At 42.4% G+C, this 26,358-nt stretch overlaps 1 protein-coding gene and 1 long non-coding RNA gene across 4 annotated transcripts in view; both read left to right on the plus strand.

Moving 5' to 3' along the window:
• Positions 1-25,448, plus strand: part of LOC139359833 (uncharacterized) — a 170,521-nt gene extending 145,073 nt beyond the window's left edge. Inside the window, exons 3-4 of one of the 2 annotated variants that reach the window (XR_011616315.1) lie at positions 22,522-22,608; positions 23,826-25,448. This is a non-coding gene — a long non-coding RNA (uncharacterized lncRNA). The remainder of the gene's footprint in view (positions 1-22,521; positions 22,609-23,825) is intronic. The other variant, XR_011616320.1, reaches the window with a different exon arrangement.
• Positions 1-26,358, plus strand: part of LOC105467743 (shisa family member 9) — a 344,353-nt gene that overhangs the window by 252,232 nt on the left and 65,763 nt on the right. The gene's annotated exons all lie outside the window — the stretch shown is intronic.

Raw genomic sequence — 26,358 nt, forward strand, 5'->3', positions numbered from 1 at the left:
CTTCATCTATTAGCTCCTTGACCCTGAGCAGATTACATTGCATCTCTGAGCCTCTCTCTTTCCAACATTAAAATGGGAGTGGCTGTGGCATTCAAAAGAGATAGTCATGGGACCGGCCATGGTGGGTCACACCTGCATTTTGGGAGGCTGAGGCAGGTGGATCACTTGAGGTCAGGAGTTCGAGACCAGCCTGGCCAACATGGTGAAACCCCATCCCTTCTAAAAATACAAAAATTAGCCAGTTGTGGTGGTGGGTGCCTGTAATCACAGCTACACAGGAGGCTGAGGCACAATAATCGCTTGAACCTAGGAAGCAGAGGTTGCAGTGAGCAGCGATCATGCCATTGCACTCCAACCTGGGTGATAGAGCAAGACTCCATCTCAAAAAAAAAGAAAAGAAAAGCAAAGAAAAAGATAATCATGAAAAGAGCTTATCACAGTGCCCAGTACATAGGAAATACTCAATGGTTATTATCATCCTCATTTAAAAAAAAAAAAAAAAAAAACCTAACTAAGCCTGTTTTTGTTAGATAACAATCCAGAGTGTCAACTCTGGCCAAGATTGACTTCTAAGGAGGCCCCACTCTTTTCGTTTGTACTTTGAAGGCAGCCTGTGCCTCTTCACCCAAATTGGCCTTCCAGGAGTTCCCTCAATCTACTGTGTTTGTTCCACTTCTGTGTATTTTTTCACGCTGTCTCATCTGCATGCACTGCCATCCTCTCCCTTGTTGGTTTTGGCAAACATCTACTCACCTTCAAGAGCAAGTTCAAATGACACTTGTCATGGAGGGCCTTCCCTGACACCCCAGGGCAGACCTAGGTTTCCTCTGGTCTCTCACTGCTCCTTAGATGTGACATCCATGTCTCCCAGTCCCCTGCCATCCTTCATTATTGCGGTAGACTTGGCCCTATTTGTCAGCAGCAAGAGACAGGGCGGGTAGCTAAGAAAGAGGGCTCACAACAAACTCCAAGATAGTGAGATTATTCTACTCCTCGCCTTGCTACCCAAAGTATATTCTGGGGACCAGTAGTGTCATCACCACCTGGGAAGTTGTTGAGATGCAGAATTTCAGCCCTACCCCAATCCTATTGAATCAGAATATGAATTTTTAAAAGGAGGTGATTCATCTGCACAGCATCATTGCAGAGGCATTGTCTAGAACCTCCCACCGCCCCTGCAAGCAGTGATGGTGGCAAGCAGGGCAGGTAAAGCCATGTGCATACATGAACACTTGATTTATTTACTTGGGATTCAACCATGACCATGGAAGAAACCCCAGGTAGGGATTATATCCAAGATGCAATCAAAACCACAATGTAAGCTTTCCTTTTTACTGAATCCCCAAATAATCCTTCCCTCATTTCTTTCTTTTTGCCCTCATCTCAAACCTCTCCCAAACCCCATCTCAATTTTTCTAAGGTTGAACCAGCAGAATATGAATTACTCTCCCCCGATTATTACTGACTTCGGTTTCATGGGGGTTTTCTTCTTATATTATCATTAGCATGAGGCAGGAGCTCCATGAATGGAGACAACCAAGAGGGGCACCTGGTCACTTTTATTTTTATTTTTACTTTAGGTGGAGTCTTGCGCTGTCACCAAGGTTGGAGTGCAGGGGTGCGATCTCAGCTCACTGCAACGTTTGCCTCCCGGGTTCAGGTGATTCTCCTGCCTCAGCCTCCTGAGGAGCTGGGATTACAGGCGCCTGCCACCACACCTGGTTAATTTTTGTATTTTTAGTAGAGGCGGGGTTTCACCATGTTGACCAGGCTGGTCTCTAACTCCTGGCCTCAAGAGATCCACCTGCCTTGGCCTCTCAAAGTGCTGGGATGACAGGCATGAGCCACCATACCCAGCCACTTTGATTTTCAAGGGATCACAACCTCTTTCAATGTGGCTCAACAACAAACAGCTCAACTTCTTCTTATGGTCCCAAGAATATGAAGACCCTACAGCTGTAGCCTTATTACTTCACCTGTGTCTGGATATATCTTATCTTATCCATCCAGACATGTTACCTCAAATCCCCTCAATTACTAACTATCTCTACTCTTGTTATATAAAGAATATTTCCAAATTTACATGACTGCATAATTTACAAACTCTTTACAAGCTCTTGAACTAAATACATTTTAGATTCTTATAAATTAGCCAAATTCACTTCTCTCATTCAGAAAAAACAGATTTCCCTGATAATCATTCTGCACATCAGTACATGCGCACTTAATAGCTTTTATCACTGGTCTTGAATTGCTATGAGAATGGAGCCATGGATTGGCTGGCAAGTAGTAGGTTTTCTCAGGAATTTGTTCTTAGGTCAATAAATGAATAAGACCCTTGCATCCAGGAAATCAGACTTTGTATCTCCACATCACCAGGGTTTCTGGCACATAGTAGGTGTTATTTGTTTTCAGTGAATAAATGGACAGAAACTGCAGTCATTTCTGCCACCTTTACCTCTAGGGACCCATGTGGCTTCTTAGATTAAATTGTGTGAGAAGAAGATCAGGGAGGAAAACAAAGCAGAAACCTTATTTCGTGCATATTATCATACTGATTTTTCATTCAGTGTAAATAAATAAAAGGGGCTAGTTCCAACAATGGAACTACAAAAATACCCAGAGATGCATAGGAAAAGTCTACCACTCCCTAGAAATAAATTCATCTACTTGAGCTATTTATTTCAGACACACTTTTTTCCCCCAAAATAAATCTTCTGTCCTCCATACAAGTCAGGAGAGGTTGTCTATGTGTCTGCCTATCTTTAGGCTTGTTAGGTTTCTCTGTTTATCTCTCTGTGTCTTTATTTGAATTGGAGCCTGCCAAGGCTCATGGGATATAAGCAAGAGAAAGTAACTTTGGATGACTTAAACAAATACATGATCTATTGGAAGAAAAGCGAGATAGTAATAGCTTGCAGAATCAGAAGATATTCTAGAGAACCACACTTTAGGAAGGAAGGAGATGAGGGAAGTTTCAGAGTTCTGGGACTAGCATCTCCTGTCATTGAAATGATTGGATGTCAACCATTTTCCATTATTGGGTCACTCAACTCAAGATTCAAATCCCAGGGGCAAGGGTAAATCCCAGGATAACCTTGGGTCACATGTCCAGTCCTTTGCCAGGCAAGGATGGAACACCCAGTTTGATGAACTGATGAAGACTCTATCCAAGAAGGAAGAATAGATATTGTGGTAGACAGAATAATGGACCCCAAAGATGTGCACATCCCAATAATTGGAAACTACATGAATACGTTAGGTTACATGGCAAGAGAGAATTAAGGTTGAGATAGAATTAAGGTTGCTAATCAGTTGACTTTAAAAAAGAAGATTTTCCTGGATTACCAGGGTATGCCACTATAATCACAAGCTTTCTTTAAATGTAGGCAAGGTAGATAGAAGAGTGTCAGAGTGATGTAATTAGCCACAGCTGACTCTGAGTATGAGAGGGGGCTCTGAGCCAAAGAATATGGCAGCCCCTAAAGGCTGCAAAAGGTAAGAAAATGATCCTACCTTCAAATCTCCAGAAAGGAACACATCTTTGCTGGCACCTGGATTTTAGCCCAATGAGACCTGTTTTGGGCTTCTGACCTCCAGACATGTAAGATAATAAATCTGTGTTGTTTTAAGTCACTAAGTTTCTGGTAGTTTGTCACAGCCAACTTAGGAAATGGACATAGAGCTCAACCAGAAAAAAAAAAAAAAGCCTATAATAGAGTGTGCCTTTAAATGTTTGTTTCTATGTTGGATTTTTAATGGAAAGCTTGATAGTTGCAGTCCACTTAGGGATGGAGAATTGGAGAATCACAGTTAGTTCCAAGACCTACCTCAGAAGAGGTGCTTGAGAAATTCCAGCTGCATAAATTGATAGACACAGAACAGGTGTGGTGTACAGTGAATTGTTGAGGTATCTCATGCCCATTTCTGGAGAACCTTGTGGTGGAACTCCAACATGGGATTTCCACAGCAGAGAGGGTCCTCAGGCACCGCCTCCCACAGGGTCTTCAGAAAAGGCAAAAGCATGCCCCAAAGTACCAATTTCATCCCAGTACAAGCTCTGGCAAGCAGAGAAATGTGGCCCTCTGGAGGGTATCAGACCTGATGTTCCAGGACGTTTGCCAGTCTTCTCTGGAGCATGAGAAAATATTGCACTTGATAATCGCTCATTTTGATTACACTTCTGCTCCGGAGATTATGGTACTTTTTTCTGCAGTGTTTGGGAATGTAGCATCTCTGGGTATTGGTCTATGCCCATCAGAAATCAGTGTTGTGATATAATTACATTTGTGAAGCAGATGGTTCACCAACAAGCACGTGGCTGAAGCTCCTGTTGCAAATAGAGGCAACAGATCTGAGGGCTGGGATGGGAGTGGGGGTGGGGGTGGGTTGAAAGCTCTTCTTTGTTCCCAGATAAGAGCCATCTAGCGTGTGTCTCTGGTGTTTTGGCAAGGATTTTGGCAGGGAGATAATTGCAGAGGCTCGGGGAAGGGAATTACTGTTTATTAAACACCTATTATGTGCTGGGTTTCTTCTACACCTATCTCATTTAATATTTATAGCAAACCTAAGAAGTAGATTTTAATTATCGTCATTTTGCAGGTAGGGAGACTGGGGCTTAAGGAAATTTAAGTTAGGGGTCTACAGGTATGTAGCTGGTGTGGTAGTCATTAGCACTACCCACGAAATACTTCCTGTTCTCCTCCCAAGCACAAGAGAATTTCCCTGCTCTTTGGCCCTCTTAAAGTGTGGTTTCTGTTCTCTGACCTTTGAATGAGGGTAGAAGCATGTGACTCGCTTAGGAGACTGAAAGGTGAGCAGAAATGAAGCGGATCTCTTCTGGGTGGAAGCTTTAGGAGCCAATACACAGCCATGTGCTTTTTCCCTCCACCATGGTGATGGGTAATGATCCAGATAGAAGTTGCTCTGTCAACTGGCTCTTGGCAGTGAGGATGGCATGGAACAGAGACCCCAGGCAATGTATGAGAGAGAGGAATCGTGAGTGAGCAATACAACTTTGTTGATTTAAGCCACTGAGATTTTGAGGCTGTTGGATGCAGCAGCATAATCCTGTCTAATACAGCTGCTAAGGAGAAGGTCTGGAATTTGACCACAAATCAGCCTGGCTTTTTACCTCCACTCTGCAGAGCACCAAAGTGGTCTTGGTTTCTTGTCCATGATCCACATAGAGAGTTAGGATTTCAGGTTGAGGGTCTTTCCTTTGCTGTGAATCTTTATTTTTCTGAGCTTGTGAAGGCAACCAGGGTTATGTCATTGTTCTCAGGATGTTTTGTCAGGGCTGTTTCTGCCTCCTCAAGAAGCCTATGAAGATGGGGACTCTGTCCCTCTTTAGACGTCCTCTCTAGACATCACTCATGGTACACATGGCTGCTCACATTGTAGACGATAATGAAATACTTCTTGTAGGAGTTATTGGCATAGATTAAAATGATTAAGAAGACAATGAAATAATGAAATGGGATGAAATATAATGGAGTAGAATGAACTGGGGACAGAATGGCTTGAAATGGAAGAGGTTGAGTTGCAATGGAATGAAATGAAATGGAAGTAGATTAGAACAGAATGGATTGAACTGGGATCAAATGGGATGAGTTGGACTTTAAATGGAATGGAGTGGCTTAGAATGGAATAGATTGGAGTGGAATGTATTGGAATGATGTGGAGTGGACTAGTTGGATATCACGGAATGGAACGAATTGGATCGAACATAATTACTGAGTTAAAGGCATACATTGGAATGAAATGGATTAAAATGGAAAAAGGTGGTAGCTTAGTTCTTTTCTTCTAGGGTCCTGCCCCTCCCCTCCCCACCTGCCCTGGGACTATTTTTGCTGCTCTTAAATAGTCAACATAGTGTTGAGAAAATGTTGTTAACTAAATGACCCTTCTGAGGGAGATAATTTCAATCTCCTCATTAGCTCTACCAGACTGCTTTGCAGGGGATGGCCTCTGGCCTTTCATAGTGTGTTTGTGTGGGGTGTGTGTGTGTGTGTGCGTGCGTGCATATGGTGGGGGTAGGGCACTATACTAGTCAAGGTACCCAGGCCACAGCCTTTGAACTAACTAGCAATTACTGGGCCTGGGGGAAACATGGCTGGGGCGGGGGACATTTGGTTAGCTCCATTTGGTGAAGTCCATGATCTCATTTGCTTTTCTGCCTCTTCCCCACTCCCCCCTCTCCCCCTACCCCTATTCCGTGTTCCCTGTATAGTAACAAGAGGCTTTCTCTGCTTTTTGTTCTTCTCTCTCCCAGAATGAGGGAATGTGCTTGGAAACAGTTGCCGAGGGAGCAATCTTGTTTTTGAAAAAGAAACTGTAAAAAATGTGTTTGCGGGGATGCCAAAGTGGAGGAGCCTTATTTAAGTGAGTGGGGTGGTGGGAATGTGTTTACACAGCAAAAAAACGCAAGCTGGGTGTCTGCTGTTTCTTAAGTGGATGGTATTTTGAAGGGACTTTATGATCTATCTTTTAATTCGTTGTTACTGCTTCCAGTCCAGGAAAGTGTGCCTTCCTGACGTTCTTCATGTAGCTTGGGTTAAGCAGCAGAAAATTGACAGCCAGTCTGAGCCTGTGCTTACCTAATAGAAAACTGGGTACATGCAGCTCAGACAGAGCCATATACATGTGTGTAGCTGGGTGCATCCATGACCACTGTGAGGATTAAATGAGGTGGTACTTACCAACATGCTTAGGACGGAGACTGGCATGTAGTAAACTCTAAATGAGTGTTAGCCCATTGTTAATTGTGTGTACCTGTGTACCTGTACACAATCCTGCCAACACTCATTGATAGGTACAATGGTATACACATATAAAATTACTTCTTTGGCCGGGCACGGTGGCTCACACCTGTAACCCCAGCACTTTGGGAGGCCGAGGCAGGCGGATCACGAGGTCAGGAGATGGAGACCATCCTGGCTAACACAGTAAAACCCCGTCTCTACTAAAAATACAACAAATTAACCGGGCGTGGTGGTAGCGGGCGCCTGTAGTCCCAGCTACTCAGGAGGCTGAGGCAGGAGAATGGCGTGAACCTGGGAGGTGGAGCTTGCAGTGAGCTGAGATTGCGCCACTGCACTCCAGCCTAGGCAACAGAGCAAGACTCCATCTCAAAATAAATAAATAAATAAATAAATAAACAAAATAAATGACTTCCTTGCACAACTGTGCAGACCAATAGCTAGGCACACCTGTGGGATTATGTTGTTACACCAAACCCTATGCACACTCATAACTTTGCATATGTACAATCAGGTGGTCTCTCATCTTTGTGCATGTCTCCACATTGTGTGCATCATCAAAAGATGAAGGCAGGAAAGAAGAAACAACATTTATTGAGTGTTTTTATATAGAATGTATATAAATGCAATTTGCAAATTTCCTTTGGAAACCTGGCTGAGGGCTTTTCAAGTATGCATCAGAGGATTCCTATTTAGAGCTTTGTTTCTGTGTTCTGCTCTTTCTTGGTTCCAAATGGCTCTTTCCTTTCCATCTCCCCTGCTATCATCTGAATCTTCTTCTTATGTGTTTATTCATCCATCCATCATCCATCCATCCATCCATCCATCCATCCATCCATCCATCCATCCATGCATCCCACTAAGATGCTTTACGTGGTGCTGAGTGCTGGGCTATAAGACAGATTTGAGTCAACCCTTTCAGAGACTCTCATCTATCCTAGCATTAAGTAAATTGTTTGCGTGAAGCTTCACACTAATATGTGTGAAGCAATTTATGATCACAAAGCTCTGTTGCATACGTGATAATACTTAATTAGCAGAGAATGGGAGATCTCAGATTTTGGAACTTGAATGCCTGGATTCAGATTCCAGCTCTGCCAATTATTTGCTGTAACTGGACAAGTTACTTAGCCTTTCTGTATCCCAGTTTCTCATCAGTAAAACAGAGATCACAAAATATCCATTTTCAAAGATTTTCTGAGGGTTGAAGGAATCATATATGGAAAGCATTTAAAACGGTGTGGTACATATTCAGTGCTGTGTGTTGTGGCTAAAATTGCTATTGATGATTTTCCCAGACAGACCTGTGCAATTAGTAGTGTTATCTCCATTTTGCATATAAAAAGGGTCAGGGCAGTTCCACTTTACCCATGAATGACTGCCACTGCTTGTCAGCTGTCCTCTCTGCCTGTTCCCAAGGAGGGAGACAACCCTTCTGCCAGCCCCCAATCCTGAGGCAATCATTCATTCCCACTCTCAGTCTCCCAGGAACTGTCAGTGAACACAGATTTGAGTCTTGTTCTGAGAGGAGGGCCTCATAAATGACTGCTCAAGGTTCAGGAAGCCTCAGCTGCATTTGTCTGTTTCCAACACTCTCCTGCTTTGACTCATCTCTAGGGTTCTTAGCCCCTCTAACATGGGCTTCTCAGTGTGAAACAAGAATTTTATGTCAGGAAGGCATGGTGGAGAATGATTGGTTAGGGGTGAGTTGTGGTATATTAGAAAGAACCAGAACCTTGGGGCCAGACCTGGGCTTTAGTCACTTTCAGGCAGAACAGTTCCCTGTCCTCTCTGTGCCTCATCTGTAAAATGGGACGACAATTTTTCCAGTATGTCCTCTCACAGCACGTTAGCCATAATGGAGAAGCAGGCTTTGTCTTCAGGCTGACCAACATTCAGATCCCAGCTTTGCCTCTCACTGACTGGGACTCGCTTGTCTTCCTTGCAATGGAATTAGCCTGAGTTCTTAGTTGCAAGCAAAAGAACCTAACTCTAAATGATCCCAGCAGAAAATGAATGTATTAAAGGAAGCTCATAGAATTTCCGGATGTCTGAGAAACTGGCTTAGAAACGGAGAATAAACAAAGAGAGAAAAAATAGCCAGAACTACCCCCAAACCCATGCCACAAAAGCTGTCCTGGGAGGACCCTGCTATTGTCCACACTGGGCACTGGATGTTGCTGTGGTGTTACTTTTCCCAAAATGGCTTCTTCACTGTTCCTGTTACTTGGGCTACAAGCTCCCAATTCAAAGTCACATCTGATTGGCCAAGCCTAGGTCATGTGCTCTTGCCTGTGCCACAAGGGAGGCTGGGAAAGCAAATATTTGGTCTTTTCAACTTGTTGGAGGGAGGCTCAATTTCTCTCCAAGACCCATAAGATGGGGAGCTCCCAAACATAGGAGAAGGCGATGAAGATGATTTAAAAAACACAGCAAAGGCAGGGCACGGTGACTCATGCCTGTAATCCCAGCACTTTGGGAGGCCAAGGCCGGCAGATCACAAGGTCAGGAGATGGAGACCGTCCTGGCCAACATGGTGTAACCCTGTCTCTACTAAATAGTAAAAAAAAAAAAAAAATTAGCTGGGCGTGTTTGTGCACGCCTGTAGTCCCAGCTACTCGGGAGGCTGAGGCAGGAGAATTGCTTGAACCCAGGAGGCTGAGGTTGCAGTGAGCAGAGATCACACCACTGCACTCCAACCTGAGCAACAAGAGTGAAACCCCATCTCAAAAACAAACAAACAAACAAAACCAGCAAAACCACAACAAAAACAAAAACGAAACTAAACTATCAACTACAATATGGATTCCTGTTCTGTACAATTTGGAAACCAAGACCTATTTCTAGGAATTACTGTGAAAGTTACATAAATTAACATGAATTAGGCATAATACCTAACACATTATATGCGCTCAACAGATGCTGGTTTCCTGCCCCAGTTACTAGAAGGTGCTCCAGGGTCTGAGTTTCTGGGTGGTTCCCAGAAGGCTTCCTTTTCCTAGCTGTGGAGGAGGTAAAGACTGCCTTTGTCCATGATGCTGATGTATCTCCAGATCCCCAGTTGCTCACAGATGCTCCAGAGAACAGCTGTTCCTGATATATGAGAGAAGCGAGCCCAGTACCGTTTGGTTCTCAGGAGGAGGTCAGGATTGGGAATGGTCTTGCTCTTTTGCCTAAAACTGGAGTAAAATTTCTCTCAGCAGATGGACAGAAATGAAGATGACTGGCTCTTGGTTCATTAATCAGAGCATCCTTTGAGCATATGCTTTTCTCTTGATAAAGACTTACTATATTTCAGTTCCACCAAAGCCTTCTACAGGTTTCATAGGTTTCAGATACCAATTGGCCTCTCTTCGAGGAAAACATAGACTCATGGATATGTTCACGTCATTTGCCCATTCTCCTGAGGTTCAAGTCGATACCCTTGGGTGAAGCTGTCCGTGATCATTCATTTCCCAGAAACGTCTGCCTTCTCTGACTGCCTCTGAAGCTCATATTCTTCCTCACTCCTGTTCTTTCTCCCACAAATATTTGTTGAGGGCCTACTACATACCAGGCACTAGAAATAAAGTAAGTCATAAAACCAACAAGCTATCTGCTCTCAGAGAATTTTCCATTCTGGTAGAGGAAAGAGAAAATAAACAAGAAATAAAATAACTCTATATTGCTATGGGTGAGTGTTAGGAAGACTGAAACAATGAAGTCAGGGAAGATTGGGAAACTTTATATGTGGATGTCAATGAGGTTCCTTCTAAGAAAGACTGAGCCATACAAAGCCCTAAGGAAGAGTTCAAGGTGGAAGGAATCACAGGAAAACAGATTCTGAGGCAGGCGTGAGTGAGCTGGTGTGTCTGGGTACGAATAAAGGATTAGCATGGCTAGAGAGCAGTGAGGGAGGGAGAGAGGAGGTGGATAAAGCTTAGTTAATAGTGCTTGGTATCTTGGTTTGTTCAGTCAGATTTCCTATAAGTCATACCTGTGTCTTCTACTTTTTGGTGTCTGCCTACTGTTGTGTCTAGTATATTCTATTCACCCAAGAGGCACTTATAAGTTTATGCCTGATTGACATGAATCCTTCCTCCACTTATATATCACACTGCATAGGTGGCCCTGGTCCCTTCGAGTTGTTATTTTCTACAAAATCATGACGCTGAATGCAGATTGTGAGGGTCCTCCACTAGATTAGGTGGGGTGCATCTAAGTTGGGTCACGTTTTGCCAATGCAGTCAAATCAGGAAGTGCAAATCTAAGCATGGTGCGTGAGAACCAAAATCTGATGAGAAAATTTTATTATGCACTCTTTGGGGTAGGTTGGGAGCATTTTAACACCTCCAGGGGATTAGTATAAAGGCACAGCCCTCTGGACCTCCCATTTCACAACCTCCTTGTCAAATGCTTACATAGATATATCAGAATACTTCTGCTAGGAACATGCCCACAGGAGAGAAGCGGTGATGTTGCCCTGGAGCCTCCTAATTCTGCTGCCTCTGGCTGAGACAGGGTAGGCAAGAAATCAACACTTTCCTTTTCAGACTGCATGGCTTCAAGGAAACAAGTAAATTCTCAGCCTCAGGGTACATATTGGTATGAAATGACCCTGATTTTTCTTCCTAGCCCCATTCCCCATGGCAGGAGAAGTTAGGTTGGTGTTTGAACCAAAGCTTTATAAATAATTTGCAGGAAAAGGCACACCCTGGTTAGAACCAAAGACATATGTATTTCAAAGGAGCCATAGACATTCTCACTTTTCTGTCCTGGCTGGCTCCAGGGAGTTGGAGGCAGAGAGAATTATAGTCTATTGTGCTCCAGGCTGTCCAGGGGTTTTAGAGATGTCTGTGGAAAATAGAATCTCCCAGGATGGCCAAAGTCAAAAGGCGTGGTGAGACCTTTGTTACATTGATGGGTCACTCTGTGGTGTCACTCAGGATCCTTCCCCACTGCTTGGGTCTTTGTGTTTTGGACTCATCTGCCCATGTGGTTAGCCTCACATAAGACCTAGACCCTAACACGTCCTCACTCATCTGTCCTGTTTCTGAGCAACCTCTCTGAACCTATCTTGCAACATCCTTCTCAGCAGCTTCTGACCCAGTTAATCATACTCTTTCATTTGGGTCTTGACTTTGGGCATTTTTCTCTCATCTTAACCCTGGACTGTCCCCCTACAGCTAAAATGCCAAGTCTTTAAGAACTCAAAGGCATTTTTCTGTCCCAGCCATGCCCTCCTATGTTGGTCCAGACCCATGGTCAGGACCCAAGCTGTGAAGAACAGAATGAGTCTTTCTTGTCTCTGCATTCTAGGTCCTTTATGCCTTGACTCTTAGATCTTCCAACCTCTTTTATAGGCAGTGGGTCCTTTGAATACCTACCATATGCAAGATAAAATTATAAGTGGGCTGAGGGTGGAAAGTTTGAACTCTGCCTTATAAGAAAAACCCTCATTTTTTTTTCTCTATCAGTGCTAGAAATGGAAAGTTTCTAAAGATTTGTTTCCTTAGGTACTAGAACCTCTATTCCTAGTTTGCTGAAAGTTTTTTATTGGTGATACACGTTGCATTTCATTACATGATTTTTCTGCATCCATTGAAATGATCTTGTGGCTATTCTTTTTTTAGGCTGTTAATATTATGAATTACTTGGATTGAAATTCAAGTGGTAAATCAACCTTGGATTAATTAGAAAGGGATACATAATGGCAGAGGTGGACCTAGGATGTGGCTATCAATAGAAGACAAGTTAGCCCATAGGACCCTCAGTATTCTCAAGTAGGTAATGTAAGAGTTAGTAAAAGTAGCCAGAAAGGTAGGTATTCAGAGGGGGTGGGAGAGAGCTTTCTCCTGGGGACAGAGTGTATGCATATTATTCTCAGGTTCTTTGGAGAACTAGTTGGTATAGAGGAAATAAAGAGACTATGAGTTTTAGGATTTATGAGTGGGTGTAGAATCGTGTAATTCTTTCTTGGGCAACAGGGAAGGGAGGCATTTGTTTGGATATAGGAGCCATTAAGGTACAAATTAAACAAGACTTTCAGGTAATTGTTATAAGACTGTCAAGGAAAAACACTTTGAGGGGTAGGGATGTTCTTTTTTACCTTGCATTAGCATCAATCACTGCACTGAGCATAGAGTACATCTTTAACACACGAGACTGATTGCTTGAATGATACGCCAAATTCCATTAAAACAGATTCGAAGCTTATCCAAAATCTCCTCTCTGGTAGAACTGGGCTATGGCAAATGGAACTGGAAATAAGTAGGCCACCCCTGGGCCTTGACAGTGTGTTATGCACAGGACTTTGTTATAATGTCATTTTACATAGTAGGTGCCTATTATCAAATAGGTATATGACTATTGTCATAAGAGAAAGTGGGAATGAATCTTAGCAAAGTAGATGTCCGAACATTTGAAAAAGATTTTAATTGCAAGTGTTCTGGAAAGGAAAGTAAATTAAGTTAGTCGTTTACATGAAATTACATGAAAAAAACAAAAAAACTGATACAAGAAAAAGAGGAAGGGGTTTTGAGCACATCTTATTTTATCACCTTGGAGCCGTTATCCTGTCCACCAAAGGTGGTTCTTGTTAGTCCTAACTCTTAAGCTAAATGTGTTATTTATAATGCTTTCTAAGTCAAAGAGAGAAAAAAAAGAATGAATGAAAGAAGGAAAGACAAGGAATTCTAAGTCAGTCTTTACCCTTCTCTTGTTCTGAAAGCCAATGATTTTAAAGAACTTGGACAAAAATGGAGTGACCTTGGACAGGTCACTTAGCTTACCTGAGTCTTAGTTTCTTTGTCTGTGAAAGGACGCTAATAATGCTAAGCATTTAGGTTTACAATAAAAAAGAAATGAGAAAATGTATTTGAAAATACCTACCTAGAATAGGCCCAGGGTGGGGGGAAAGATGAGACCCCATTGAGTCTCAAATGTCTTTTAAAAAAGAATCTTCATTTGACCTTTGAAAAGTTATTTAATATCTCTAAGCCAACTTTATTCTACTTCCCAAAGTTGTCTTGGCTTCCCTTACAGATCTTTTGAATTTCCATATGAATTTTAAAATTAGATGATCATTTCTACAAAAAAGTCTGCTTGAATTTTTATTGCGGTTGCATTGAGTTTAATAAATCTGCTGCTATTTTTATCTCTGTTTCCACTGTATATAATGTGTCCTTTTTTCTCTGATTGTTTTTATTATTTTCTCGTTGGTTTTCAGCAATTTAATTAAGATTAATTTGGGAAATAAGTGATGGCTTAAAATACTGATTATTTAAAACCATGAACATGGCCTATTTCTGCATTTATTTAGGTCTTTTAAAATTTCTCTCAGTAAAGTTTTATAGTTTTTATTGTACAGGCCTTGCACATCTTTTGTGAGATTTATCCTTAAATATTTAATATTTTTGTTGCTATTGTAAATGGTATTTTATTAACTTTCAACATTACTATGTTATACAAATACAACTGAGTTTTGTGTATTAACCTTGTGTCTTGCAGTCTTGCTAAAATCACTTCTTAGTTGTAATAGTTTTTTTTTAGATTCCAAAGAATTTTCTACAGAGATGATCTCATCTGCAAATAAAAACAGTATTAATTTTCCTTTTCCAATATGGACTCCTTTTCTTTTCTTTTTCTTGCTGTATTGTATTGGATAGAACCTCTAGTAAAATGTTGAATATAAATGGTAAAAGTAGATGTTCATACTTGCTTTTTTCTTGACTTTAGGGGATAAGTGTTGGATCCCCCACTATTAAGTATGGTGTTATCTGTAAATTTTTTCATAGATGTCCGTTATCAGTTTGAAGAATTTCTCCTCTATTCCTAGTTTGCTGAAAGTTTTTTATTGGTGACACACGTTGCATTTTATCAAATGATTTTTACGCATCCGTTGAAATGATCTTATGGCTGTTCTTTTTTGGACTGTTAATATTATGAATTACATGGATTGAAATTCAAGTGGTAAACCAACTTTGGATTAATTAGATTATCACCACTTAGTCATGATGTATTATTTTTATATGTTGCTAAATTTAGTTTGCTATAATTTACTGAGAAATTTTTAATCTATGTTTTTTATGGATATTGTTCTGTAGTTTTCTTTTCCTCGTAATGTTTTTCTTTGTATCAGGGTAATGCTGGCTTTATGGAATGAGTTGCAAAACATTCCATCCTTGTCAATGTTTTGGAAAAAGTTTTGTAAAATTAATATTATTTCTTTCTTAAATGTTTTTAGGCCAGAAGCTGAGGTCATTCCTTTGAGACTTCCTAATGTGAGCATTTATGCTATAAATTAGCCTCTAGGTACTGCTATAACTGCATCTCACACATTTTGATATGTTACATTTTTCATTCTATTCAGTTCAAAATACATTTTTATTTCCCTCTTAATTTTTAAATTTTATTCAGAGGTTATTTAGAAGTGAATTTTGGCTACCAAATGTTTGGGCATTTTCTGTTATTGGTTTCTAATTTAATTCCACAAGGTCTCACAATATAGTTTGGGTGACATGAACCCTTTTAAAATGATTGAGATTTTATTCTATGGCCTAGAATATGGTTCATCTGTGGATTTTTCTAGGTTGTATTATTTGTGATAAGAAATCTACTCCTATTCTCATCTCTGTTTCTTCCATATGTGATGCATCCTTTTTGTCTCTGATTGCTTTTATGATTTCTGGTTGGTTTTCAGCAATTTAGTTAAGGTATGCCTCAGTGTAGTTTTCTCCATGTTTCTTGTGCTTGTGATTTGTTAGCCTTCTTGGATTTGTCAGAGTTTTCATAATATTTTGAGAATTTGTTCAAATATTTTGAGAAGTTGTTCAAATTTTTTTTATGCCTCCTCCTTTCTTCTCTCCCCTAGGAATCCTGAATCTACATATATTAAGTCACCTGATGTATTCCACAGTTCTGTCCTGCTCTTTTCATATTTTGCTCTCTTTTTTAATCTAAGTGTTTAATTTTAATTGATTTATAACCATGTTTTCCAGTTTACTAATATGTTCTCCTCCATTGTGTCATCTGCTTTTAATCCAATCCAGTATAGTTCTTTTATCTTATATATTGTAGTTGCTATCATTAGAAGTTTGAATTTGCTTCAAATAAAGTAAAGGTAGTGATCTTAGACCTGAATTTATTTTAAGAAGCGTTATTTAATAAATAGTAGTATAGGTAGTGTTTGAATTTGGCAATAGCCATGGAAGTGACTGACACTTAGGAAACTTCCTGTTACATGTTCTCTGATAGATGGAGAAACTGAGGCTGAGCTGTATGCAGATTCCTCAGACCATGAGTGAAGGCACTTAGTAATGCGTTTCCTCTCTGTCTTCAGGCAGCTCACAGTTCCACACGCTCCAACCATTCCCACAACAGTCAGCGGGGTAGACACAGTATCACATGCTGATCAGTGAGTAAAGTCCTTTCTGCTGTGTATTTATTAAGATTAATTTACTAGGGTGGTTGGGGGTTTATCGAGCACTTAAAAATGTTAATGGACACTGTTCCCAATAAATCATGTCAACAGATCTTTATAAAAACAGTGGGAAGCCTTTAAATTGAGCCTAAGAAGCAGTATAGACTTCACATGGTGGGCTCAGTACAACCTTTAAGAAAATGACAGGTATTATCAGCCCGAGTCTGGAGCCTGTAATTCCCCAGCTACTGAATTCTCCATGGGAAGCCATTCTCATAATAATAGTTATTATTTGTTAATGCCTACCCTTTGCAGGAGATTATTCTTGGCATTTGATAGATGCTCTCTTTGATCTCATCAATGTCTGTTTTATTAACTCCCATTTCATAGATGAGAAAATCAAGGTCCTGATAAATGAAGCCCAAGATTGTGGCTTTTCTCCAAGTGTCTCTCTCTCAATTCTAGCAACGTCAGACTTCTAAGAGTTTCTACAATGATATGTTATCCTTTCCTGTTTCTGGGCTTTGTCTTCCATCGTTCCTTCTGCCTGGAACATCCTTTCTCTTGCTTTTTTGCCTGTCTTCGCATCTCAGCCCTCTTGATAAAACAGATCAGTCATGTTACTCACCACTTAACTGTCTTAGAACATCCTCTTTGCTTTAGGATGAAGCGTGTGCTTCTTAGCATGGCCAGCAAGGCAAAATTGAAGAGACCTTTCCTAGCCACTTCTTCTAATAAAACGCATCTCCCCTTTCCCTCTGCACCCTCTCTCCCTTTTCCTGTTTTACTTTTCTCCATAGCCTCAGTCTTACCTGACACTATACATTTATCTACTGTGTTATCATTCTCCCCCACTTGAATGTCATCACCATGACGGCAGGCATTCTTGTCTGTTTTGACTACTGTGTGTCCCTAATTCCTCCTCCAAATGTTGCAGAGAAGCTGTCAAAAGTGAAGGCAAAGGAAAAGTCATGGAATGTGATAGTGGGAAGGTACTGGTGATCTTCACAAGGTGGTTGTGGACAAAGAAGCCAGACCATGGTGGTGGAAGCACGGAAGAAGAGGAGGCAGTAGGCAGAATACTGTATCAAGATTCTTTTTTCCTTAGCTAATGCATGCTGGGCTTAATACCTACGTAATGGGTTGATAGGTGCAACAAAGCACCATAGCACACATTTACCTATGTCACAAACCTGCACATCCTGCACATGTACCCCGGAACTTAGAATTTAAATTTTATGTAAGATTTTTTTTTCCCTTTAGGATAATTTTTTTAAAAATTCTTACTTTACTCCACTTCTTCTCTCTCTCTCTCTCTTTTTTTTTTTTTTTTTTTTTTTTTTTTTTTTTTTTTTTGAGACAGAGTTTCGCTCTTGTTTCCCAGGCTGGAGTGCAATGGGGCGATCTCAGCTCACCCCAACCTCCGCCTCCTGGGTTCAAGTGATTTTCCTGCTTCACCCTCCTGAGTAGCTGGGATTACAGGCATGCACCACCACGCCAGGCTAATTTTATATTTTTAGTAGAGACAGGGTTTCTCCATGTTGTTCACATTGGTCTCGAACTCCTGACCTCAGGTGATTCACCCACCGTGGTCTCCCAAAGTGCTGGAATTACAGGTGTGAGCCACTGCGCCCGGCCACTTTACTCCACTTCTTGGCCACATTTGGCACAGTTGCCTGCTCCTTTCTTCTTCTTAGAACACTCCCTTGGCTTGTGCCTTCTCCTTACGTTTCTGGAGACTCCTTGATGTGGTTTGGGTGTGTGTGCCCACCCAAATCTCATGCTCAATTATAATCCCCAGTATTGGAGGTGGGGCCTGGTGGGAGGTGTTTGGATCATGGGGGCCATGTCTAGTGGTTTAGCACCACCCCTCCCAGTACTGTTCTCCTGATAGTGTTCTCATGAGATCTGGTTGTTTAAAAGTGTGTATTACTTTCCCCCTCTCTCTCTTCCTCCTGCTCTGGCCAGGTAAAACATACATACTTCCCTTTCACCTTCTGCCATGATTGTAATTTTCCCAAGGCCTCCCCAGGCATGCTTCCTGTACAGCCTACAGAACTGTGAACCAATACAAAATCTTTTCTTTATAAATCACTCAGTCTCAGGTATTTCTTTATAGCAGAACATAGTACAAGAACAGACTAATACAGTCCTTCTGTCTCAATTCTTGGATTTCCTATGTTGTTCTGTGTGTTTCAAGCATGTCTTATTACTCTTTCCATGGCTGATGGCTTCTCATTATTCAGGTCTCAACTCACTTGTCTGTAACAACCACATTTTCCAGCTTCTGTACTTGATGCTTTGATGTCTTGGTACCTTGCTGACCCTAGAGGGACTGCCCCTCTCAGGATTAGCCATTTCCTGGAGATAGTAAAGGACTGAACTTCAAGCGTGACTGTCTTATGCAAACGAACCAATCCAAAGCCCACATCCCAACCACCTCCGTTATGGGCTCACTCAGGGTTGATTACCCACCTGTTCTAATCACCCCAGGGCCAGTGATTAAGATTTAGCTCAGTTAGGCAAGACCAGGCTACATAGTAGTGATGAATAAACCTGTAAGTCCAGTAGCTTAAGTCAGTAAAACTTTCTTACCTATACAAACTCTGCCACACATGGGCAGCCATCTCCATCTCATAGCAATGCCATCCAAACCTATGGCCTCCAACATTACCACATCAGTCGCCTGGAAGCGGCTTACATCACTTCTACCCTTACTCCATTGGCCAACATATAATCACATGGTCCTCGTCTACCAGCAAGGGAAGCTGGGAAATGTAGTCTTCCTAGGTGCCCCAGCCGTGGCAAACTGCAAAGCCTTGTCTCTCTACTACACCATGAAAGGGAGAAGGGAGCCTCTTCAGGAGATTGTGAACTACTGCCTAGAGAAAGCTGACCAGAAAGCAGTGAGAGCTTAGGAGCAGCTAGTGAGCTGGGATTTGCTCTGTATCTCATCAGCACCTAGTTTCTCGTATTCTGCATTCTCTAGCATGCTGGGAGCCCAGGATGTGGACAGTGACATCGGAAGTGCATGATTCACGTTCCACTTCCACCATTGGGTAACTGTTTGGCCTTGGGCAAGTCACTTCACCTGTCTCAGCTCTTATTTGTTTACCACTAAGAGTAGGCATCAATACCTGCCTCACAGAGCTGGCATGAGAACTGGAGACAGATGATGCATGCATCGTGCCTGGCAGGAACACTTTGCTCAGTGAGGGATTGTCACCATGATCGTTGTTTTTATCATCTTGATAATTATAGTGAAACCTATTGAGGCATGGACCTTAGCAAAGTGGGAGCAGCTTTCGCTTTTGGATTTCCAAGTCTCTGTATACAGTGACCCCTACGGAAGACCACACATGTGTTTCAGAGAGAAGAATAAAACCTGCCCCTGGGTTTGGCCATTTCCTTTGTCTTACAGTTGTCATGGGATCTTCACCCCTCCCAGCTCCATTGGAAGGTCAATTGCAGTGCAACCCTTTTCCAGGGTAATAAGTTTTTAATGTAGATGCAATTAGTGAATAAGCAGTTGATTAGTTCATTATGAAAATACTGAAAACAACACCATTTGCGGTGGCAGAAGCTTCAGGAAGACAGATGCGTTCCCTTTTCATGTTATCAGCTGGGTCAGAATGCCAGGAAAGTTAACATATTTTACCATAATATTAAGCCCTTTTAACACTGAAAGGCCATTATGTTAGAAAAAAATCCCCCTCTGGGGTGTTAATTAGAGAGATAGAGCTTTAAAAAAAATCATAATCCCATTAAATTCCTCTCTTATAGCCATTTTCATAAAGAATCCTTAATGTGAATTGTGGTTGGAAAACCACAACTCTGGCTAAAGAATTTATGAAAAACACTAGGCAACTGATTTATCATTTTTAAGAGGAGGAAAACAAAACATTTGTCAGTTTCCTGGCCTTGGATTTCTAAAACAATTATGAACAGCCTAGACCAGAAGTCAGAGAGCAATGCCGTCTTTGTAGTATAGTCTCTAGCCTTCCCTAAAGCTAATGATGACAGATGATTGTTCTGGGTGGAAATGTATGCTCTGTGTCCCAGCTTCGGATCACTCTCTTCTCTTGGGGCTTTATTGGGTTGCACTGGGTCTCTGGCTGGCGTGGCAATCTGGTTATGAATCCTTACATGCGTACTTAAAATAGGTATTTAAAATACATGTTTAGGCCGGGCGCAGTGGCTCATCCCTGTAATCCCAGCACTTTGGGAGGCCGAGGCAAGTGGATCACCTGAGACCAAGAGTTTGAGGCCAGCCTGGCCAACATGGCGAAACCCCGTCTCTACTACAAATACAAAAATTAGCTAGGCGTGGTGGTGCACACCTGTAATCCCAGCTACTCAAGAGGCTGAGGCAGGAGAATCGCTTGAACCTGGGAGGTGGAGGTTGCAGTGAGCTGAGATCGTGCCGTTGCACTCCAGCCTGGGCAGCAGAGTGAGACTCCATCTCAAAAAAAAAAAAAGTAAAATATATGTTTATTTGTTCATTTATTCATCCCTGTGATAAATATCTGCTGAGCCACTCTGCATGCCGTATGTTGTGTGAGTGCAGGAGATACAGTGGTGAATGAAGTAGACAAGGTCCCTGAACTCAGGGGCTTTGTGTTAGTCCATTTTGTGTTGCTGTAAATGAATACTCAAGGCTGGGTAATTTATAAAGAAAAGAGATTTGTGATGAGAACACATGGATGCATGGAGGGGAACAACACACACTGGGGCCTGTTGGGGGTGGTGTGGAGAGCATCAGGAAGAATAGCTAATGGACACTGGGCTTAATACCTAGGTGGTGGTTGATCTGTGCAGCAAACTACCATGGCACACGTTTACCTATGTAACCAACCTGCACATCCTGCACATGTACCCCTGAATTTCAAATACATTTTTGTTTTTTTTTGAGATTGAGTCTTGCTCTATTGGCCAGGCTAGAGTGCAATGGTGCCATCTCGGCTCACTGCAACCTCCACTTCCCGAGTTCAAGCCATTTTCCTGCCTCAGCCTCCTGAGTAGCTGGGATTACAGACGTGTGCCACCATGCCCAGCTAGTTTTTGTATTTTTAGTAGAGATGGGGTTTCACCATGTTGGGCAGGCTGGTCTCGAACTCCTGACCTCAGGTGATCCGCCCGTCTCGGCCTCCCAAAGTGCTGGGATGATAGGTGTCAGCCACTGCACCAGGCATAAAATAAAAGTTGAAGGAAAAAATAAAAAAGAAAAAGAAAAGAGGTTTATTTGATTCACCATTCTGCAGGCTGTACAAGAAGCATGGTGCTGGCATCTGCTTCTGGTGAGGGCCTCAGGAAGCTTCCAATCATGGCCGAAATTGAAGGGGGAGCAGGCGTGTCACATGGCAAGAGAGCAAACAAGAGAGAGACAGCAGAGATCCCAGACTCTTTTTAACAACCGGATCTCTTGTGAACTCATTAAGGCAGTAGAGAGGGTACCACGCCACTTGTGAGGGATCCACCCCATGACCCAAACATCTCCCACCAGGCCCCACCCGCAACACTGGGGATCACATTTCAGCATGAGATTTGGGGCAGGGGAGCAAATCTCCCCAAACCACATCAGGCTTCTAGTTCATGGAGGGGCTACCCATTGATCAACAAATCACAGAGACTGGCATGAAGTTGCAAATGGAGTAGATTTCATGGAGGAGGAACTTGTGCAGTGCTGGGAGAGTGAATGGCAGGAGGCGGGGGCGCGGGCAGGAGTCAAGGAACGCCTTCCCTGAAGCTGACATGAAGGAAGGCAGGGGTGAGCAGATGAATGGGGGTGCTTCCAGCACAGGAAATAGTATTTGCCAGGGTTCCGCCCTGGGAGAGAAAGAACAAACAGCATTTGGGGAAATGAAAGGAGACCAGGTGGCTAAAAGTTTAGCAAGAGCAAGAGAGTGGGGAGTGACATGGCACGAGGCTGGAGGGGTGGGTGGGGGCTGTGTGGGCCAGGTAAGGACTGTCATCTTTATCCTGAGAGAATGGTAACCACTGGAGTAACGTAGGCGACATGATCATGTGTGCATACATGTGCTGACATTCGTATGCATATGATAAAATTGCAACATTGTGTGATGCTGAGTGAATTGCTTTATCTCTCGGATTCTTCTCTCATTTGTTAAATGATACTAATAACAGGACTTACTTCTGGTTTTACAGTAGCTACTCTGTGAAATAACCCAAATGAAAATGCTCATCCTAGTGTTTGGTATGCTGGATGTATATGAGGCAGTTTTCTTCCTTCCTTCCCGCTTTCTCTCCTTCCCTTCCTTTCCCCCGTCTCCCTCCTTCCTTCTCCTCTTCTGCCTTTATAAAATGAGCTAACTGAATATGTCTTGCTTCTTTTAACTTTAGGATTCAGGGATGTTCTCTTTTTCAACTGGGGACTCTGCTTTGCTTATCGTGCTTATTAAATCAGTTGGTTATCAAATCAGTCAATGAGTGAGTATTAAATGGGTACTAACTTTATGCTTGGTTCTGCAGAGATGCTTAAGATGCCTAGGGGATTGGAAGGCTTCCTAGTTATAACACCTGCACATCTTTGTAGTCCAAAGTGCACAAGAAGTCCTTAATTAAACAGGTGGCTTTAGGAATAGATACTAAATAAAGCCAGGTTACTGGCTGGTTGTTCATCCTCAAGGGAATTAGTAACTGAGTCGTTAGTCATAGCATGTAATCAACGTGTGCATGAAGCCTCTTTAAATATACGCAACCATCTTGACTTTGGTCTTGACTGTTTCCTCTCTGTGTCACCATCTAGGGCTCCTCAGTTTCTTTTTTTGTGTGTGAAATAACAATGAAAACACCATTTCACCATCACCTTCATGCTGGCAAGAAGAGCCATCACTGAGGTTTCCAGCAGCAATATCAGTCTGTTTTCGCTTATCCGTGTAGGCCCATGAGAGAGTACAAAGAACAATGATATGACTTAATTACAATTCACTTGTCATGATGAATTTTTTTTTTTTTTTTTTTTTTTTTTTTGGTAAATAATCTTGATGTAAATTCCTAGTGGGCCACAAGAGAGGAGGCGGGATTTTAATGAACTGGTGATGAAGTGGAAATATTTTGAAATGCCGAATAATGTATTTTGCTTGTCACCTAATTACTTATCTGCTGCCTAATAGCACATTTCATAATATCTTACTTCCCGATCTGTTCAACTGGCAATAAAAATTCTTTTTTGTGATTGCCATGTGCTCCCAAGTAAAGACCAGTGCGTTAGGAGCTCAACATATAATGATGCTTTAATGACTGCGATAATGTCCCTTTTATCAAATGGAAAAAAGGTTTTGTTTCATTGAAAATACATTTTCTTCTCCATGTGAATATTATTTGAAAAGGAACCGTTTGTCAGTCAGAAGAGATGTGTGTGTGTGTGTGCACGCACACACACACACACATTCTCACTCATTTACCAATCCAGAAACAAAGAGTTTTTAAGTTTTGTTTAACACCTTACTTTTGTGTTAACAATGCAATATAAACACACAGAAATGCTGAAGGTATCCTAGATGGACAAAACTCTTATATGCTTTGAAATATATGTATATATTCTATATATTTCAGACACTACAATGTGGAAATAGCATATATGTGTGCGTGTGTGTGTGCGTGTGTGTGTAGATTAAACTGATTGCATGTTTACTATGTTCCAGGACCTGTGCTGCATAATGGGAGTGTAAAGAACGTGAAGACACTGTTTCTGCCCGCATAGACCTAACAATCTAGATCAGCAGTTCTTAACTGGGGGCAATTTTGCTCCCCACCCCTATTTGGGGATATTTAACAATAGCTGGAGACATTTTTGGTTGTCACAACTTGCAGGAGGCAGTGGGCAAGGATGTGCTAAGCTCCTGAAATGCACAGGACAGTCCCCTATCACCCACCCAAGCCAGGAGTGAGTCTTCCCAAGATGTCAATTGTGCTGAGATTTGGAAACTGTAGTCTAATGGAGAAGACAAATGAAAAGCCCAGCAATTACAACAGAGTCAGGTCAATGTATTCTAAGCCAGAGTAAGTTCACAGGTCTGTTGGAGGAAAGTGGTTGAGCATCTTACCCAGCTTGGAGGTTCAGGGAGGGCTTCCTGGAGGAGATGATGGCTGATTGGAGTGATAAACTAGAAGAAGAAATGGGGAAAAGGCATTCTGGGAAATGTAGCAGTGACTGAGGAGTCAGAGTCCTGGCAGATTCCACAGTCTGGGATATGCTGGGGCCTTAAACAAGTCATATCGCCTCTCTGGGCCTCAGTTTCCCATCCCCATCCTTTGTTCTCAATAAATGAGAGGCTGGACTGGTTGATCTTCAAGGTCTTTACTAACTTGATATTTATTATCCTATACCTCTGGCTTGTATAAACTTGTAAAATATAGCATTTGGTTTTGGTTGTTGTTGGTTTGTTTTCTGGGTTTTAATTTTCATTATGGGGCCTTCTCATGCAACCATTTCCAGCCTCCTGTTTGTCTACCCAACACAAAAATGACTTTCCTCTGGTCCCTGCCTTATGCTGGGCTCTGGAAACCCAGATATTCCTCCTTCTCATGCACCTTACAATCTGGCCCCCTTTCATCACTGTCAGGGTCCTTGACTGTCTCTTGGGAGTTAAGGAGCTGTGAGCCCATTGGTGCCTATACCTCTTCCTTAAGACCATGTTGATCCTCAGAGAGATGGCAATGGCCTGAATTAAGACAGGCAAACTGGAGACAGAAATGGGGGCAGGGATGAAGGCTAAGAAATTTGAGAAATGTTTATGAGAAAGAATCACCAGGACTGGACCCCTTATTGGGGATGGAGAGATGAGGTGATGGAGAAGGCCAAGAGGGCTTTGGACTTGAGAGGGTGAGTAGCAAAGCCCTCCTCTCACATGGGGTGAGGTGCGGAGGGAAGACACTGGTTTCATACGAAGATGAAACCATCTCTCTCTTTCTTCCTGGTAAGGAGACCAGGGAGGCCTGTGGGAGTGTAAGAGGTCCAAAGGAGCCAAGCTGATTCCTTTATATTCTCTGGATCCAAGGCAGCTCTGAGATAGAAAAAGAAAGACTCCTTTTTCTTTTTGGGGAAAGGGCCCTTTATGCTCCAGGTACTTCCTGAGCTCCCATAATAGACCTAGGCAAAGATATGAGAGAAATTTATGACTGGGTCCTGGTCCTCAGCACAGGACACCAAAAGAGGCTTGCATTCAGCATGAAATAATCTCAGCTTCAGTCCCAGAGCTGCCTATCAGATGCTAGCTCTTGGCTTCACTTTCCCTCATTTAAAAAAGGTTTGGGATGGATGTGGTAGCTGGCTCCTGCCTGTGATCTCAGTACTTTGGGAGACCAAGGCAGGAGGATCGCTTGAGCCCAGGAATTAGAGACCAGCCTGGGAAGCACAGTGAGACCTTGTCTCTCCAGAAAAAAAAAAAAAGAAAGAAAGAAAAGAAAAAATTAGCTGGGCATGGTGGTGCATGCCTGTGGTCCCAGCTACTCTGGAGGCTGAGGTGGGAGGATTGCTTAAGCCCAGGAGGTCGAGGCTGCAGTGAGCCATGGGCAACAGAATGAGACTCCCTCTCCAAAATACAAAATAAACACACACAAATAAAATAAAACAGAAATAAAACAGATCTGATTTTTTCCCTATGTTCCAGAGATGTTATAAGGAGTAAATGAGAGAATGGATGACAAAAATTATTTGCAGGCTGGGAAGTTGTGTGATTTGAGTGAGACATGCCCAGGGGAGGGTTCTGAGATGGGTACAGATTCAGTCTCATGCCCACGGCTGGCCAGGCAGGAGGTAAAGATTACTGTGACCTGTAAGAGAGGTAGGGCTAGTTGAAAGTTATTCTTCATCTGGTCTTAAAGGAACTTGGAATATTAGCTCCAGTGTTTCTCGGCACGGGCATGGTGGGCACATTGGGTGGGATGAATCTCTGTGGGACACCACACATTGCAGGACATTTTAGCAACCCTGGTGCCCAATGCTAGTAGCCTCCCCTGTATCACTTTGATAATAAAATACGCCACCCCCCCCACACACACACTTTCATGTGCTTCCAAGGGTGGGTGGGAGTGGTCTCACTTTCCTTAGACCGTCACATATGAGTAGACCATGCAAGAGAGAGAAGCTAGTTAGGTACAAATCCAGAGGGCTATTGAGTTGGCAGAACTGAGATTTGAACCGAGGTATGTTCTCACTTCTCCCTCTGTCTCTTG

The sequence above is a fragment of the Macaca nemestrina genome, chromosome 18, assembly GCF_043159975.1.
Source record: "Macaca nemestrina isolate mMacNem1 chromosome 18, mMacNem.hap1, whole genome shotgun sequence".
Classification (NCBI taxonomy): Eukaryota; Metazoa; Chordata; class Mammalia; order Primates; family Cercopithecidae; genus Macaca; species Macaca nemestrina.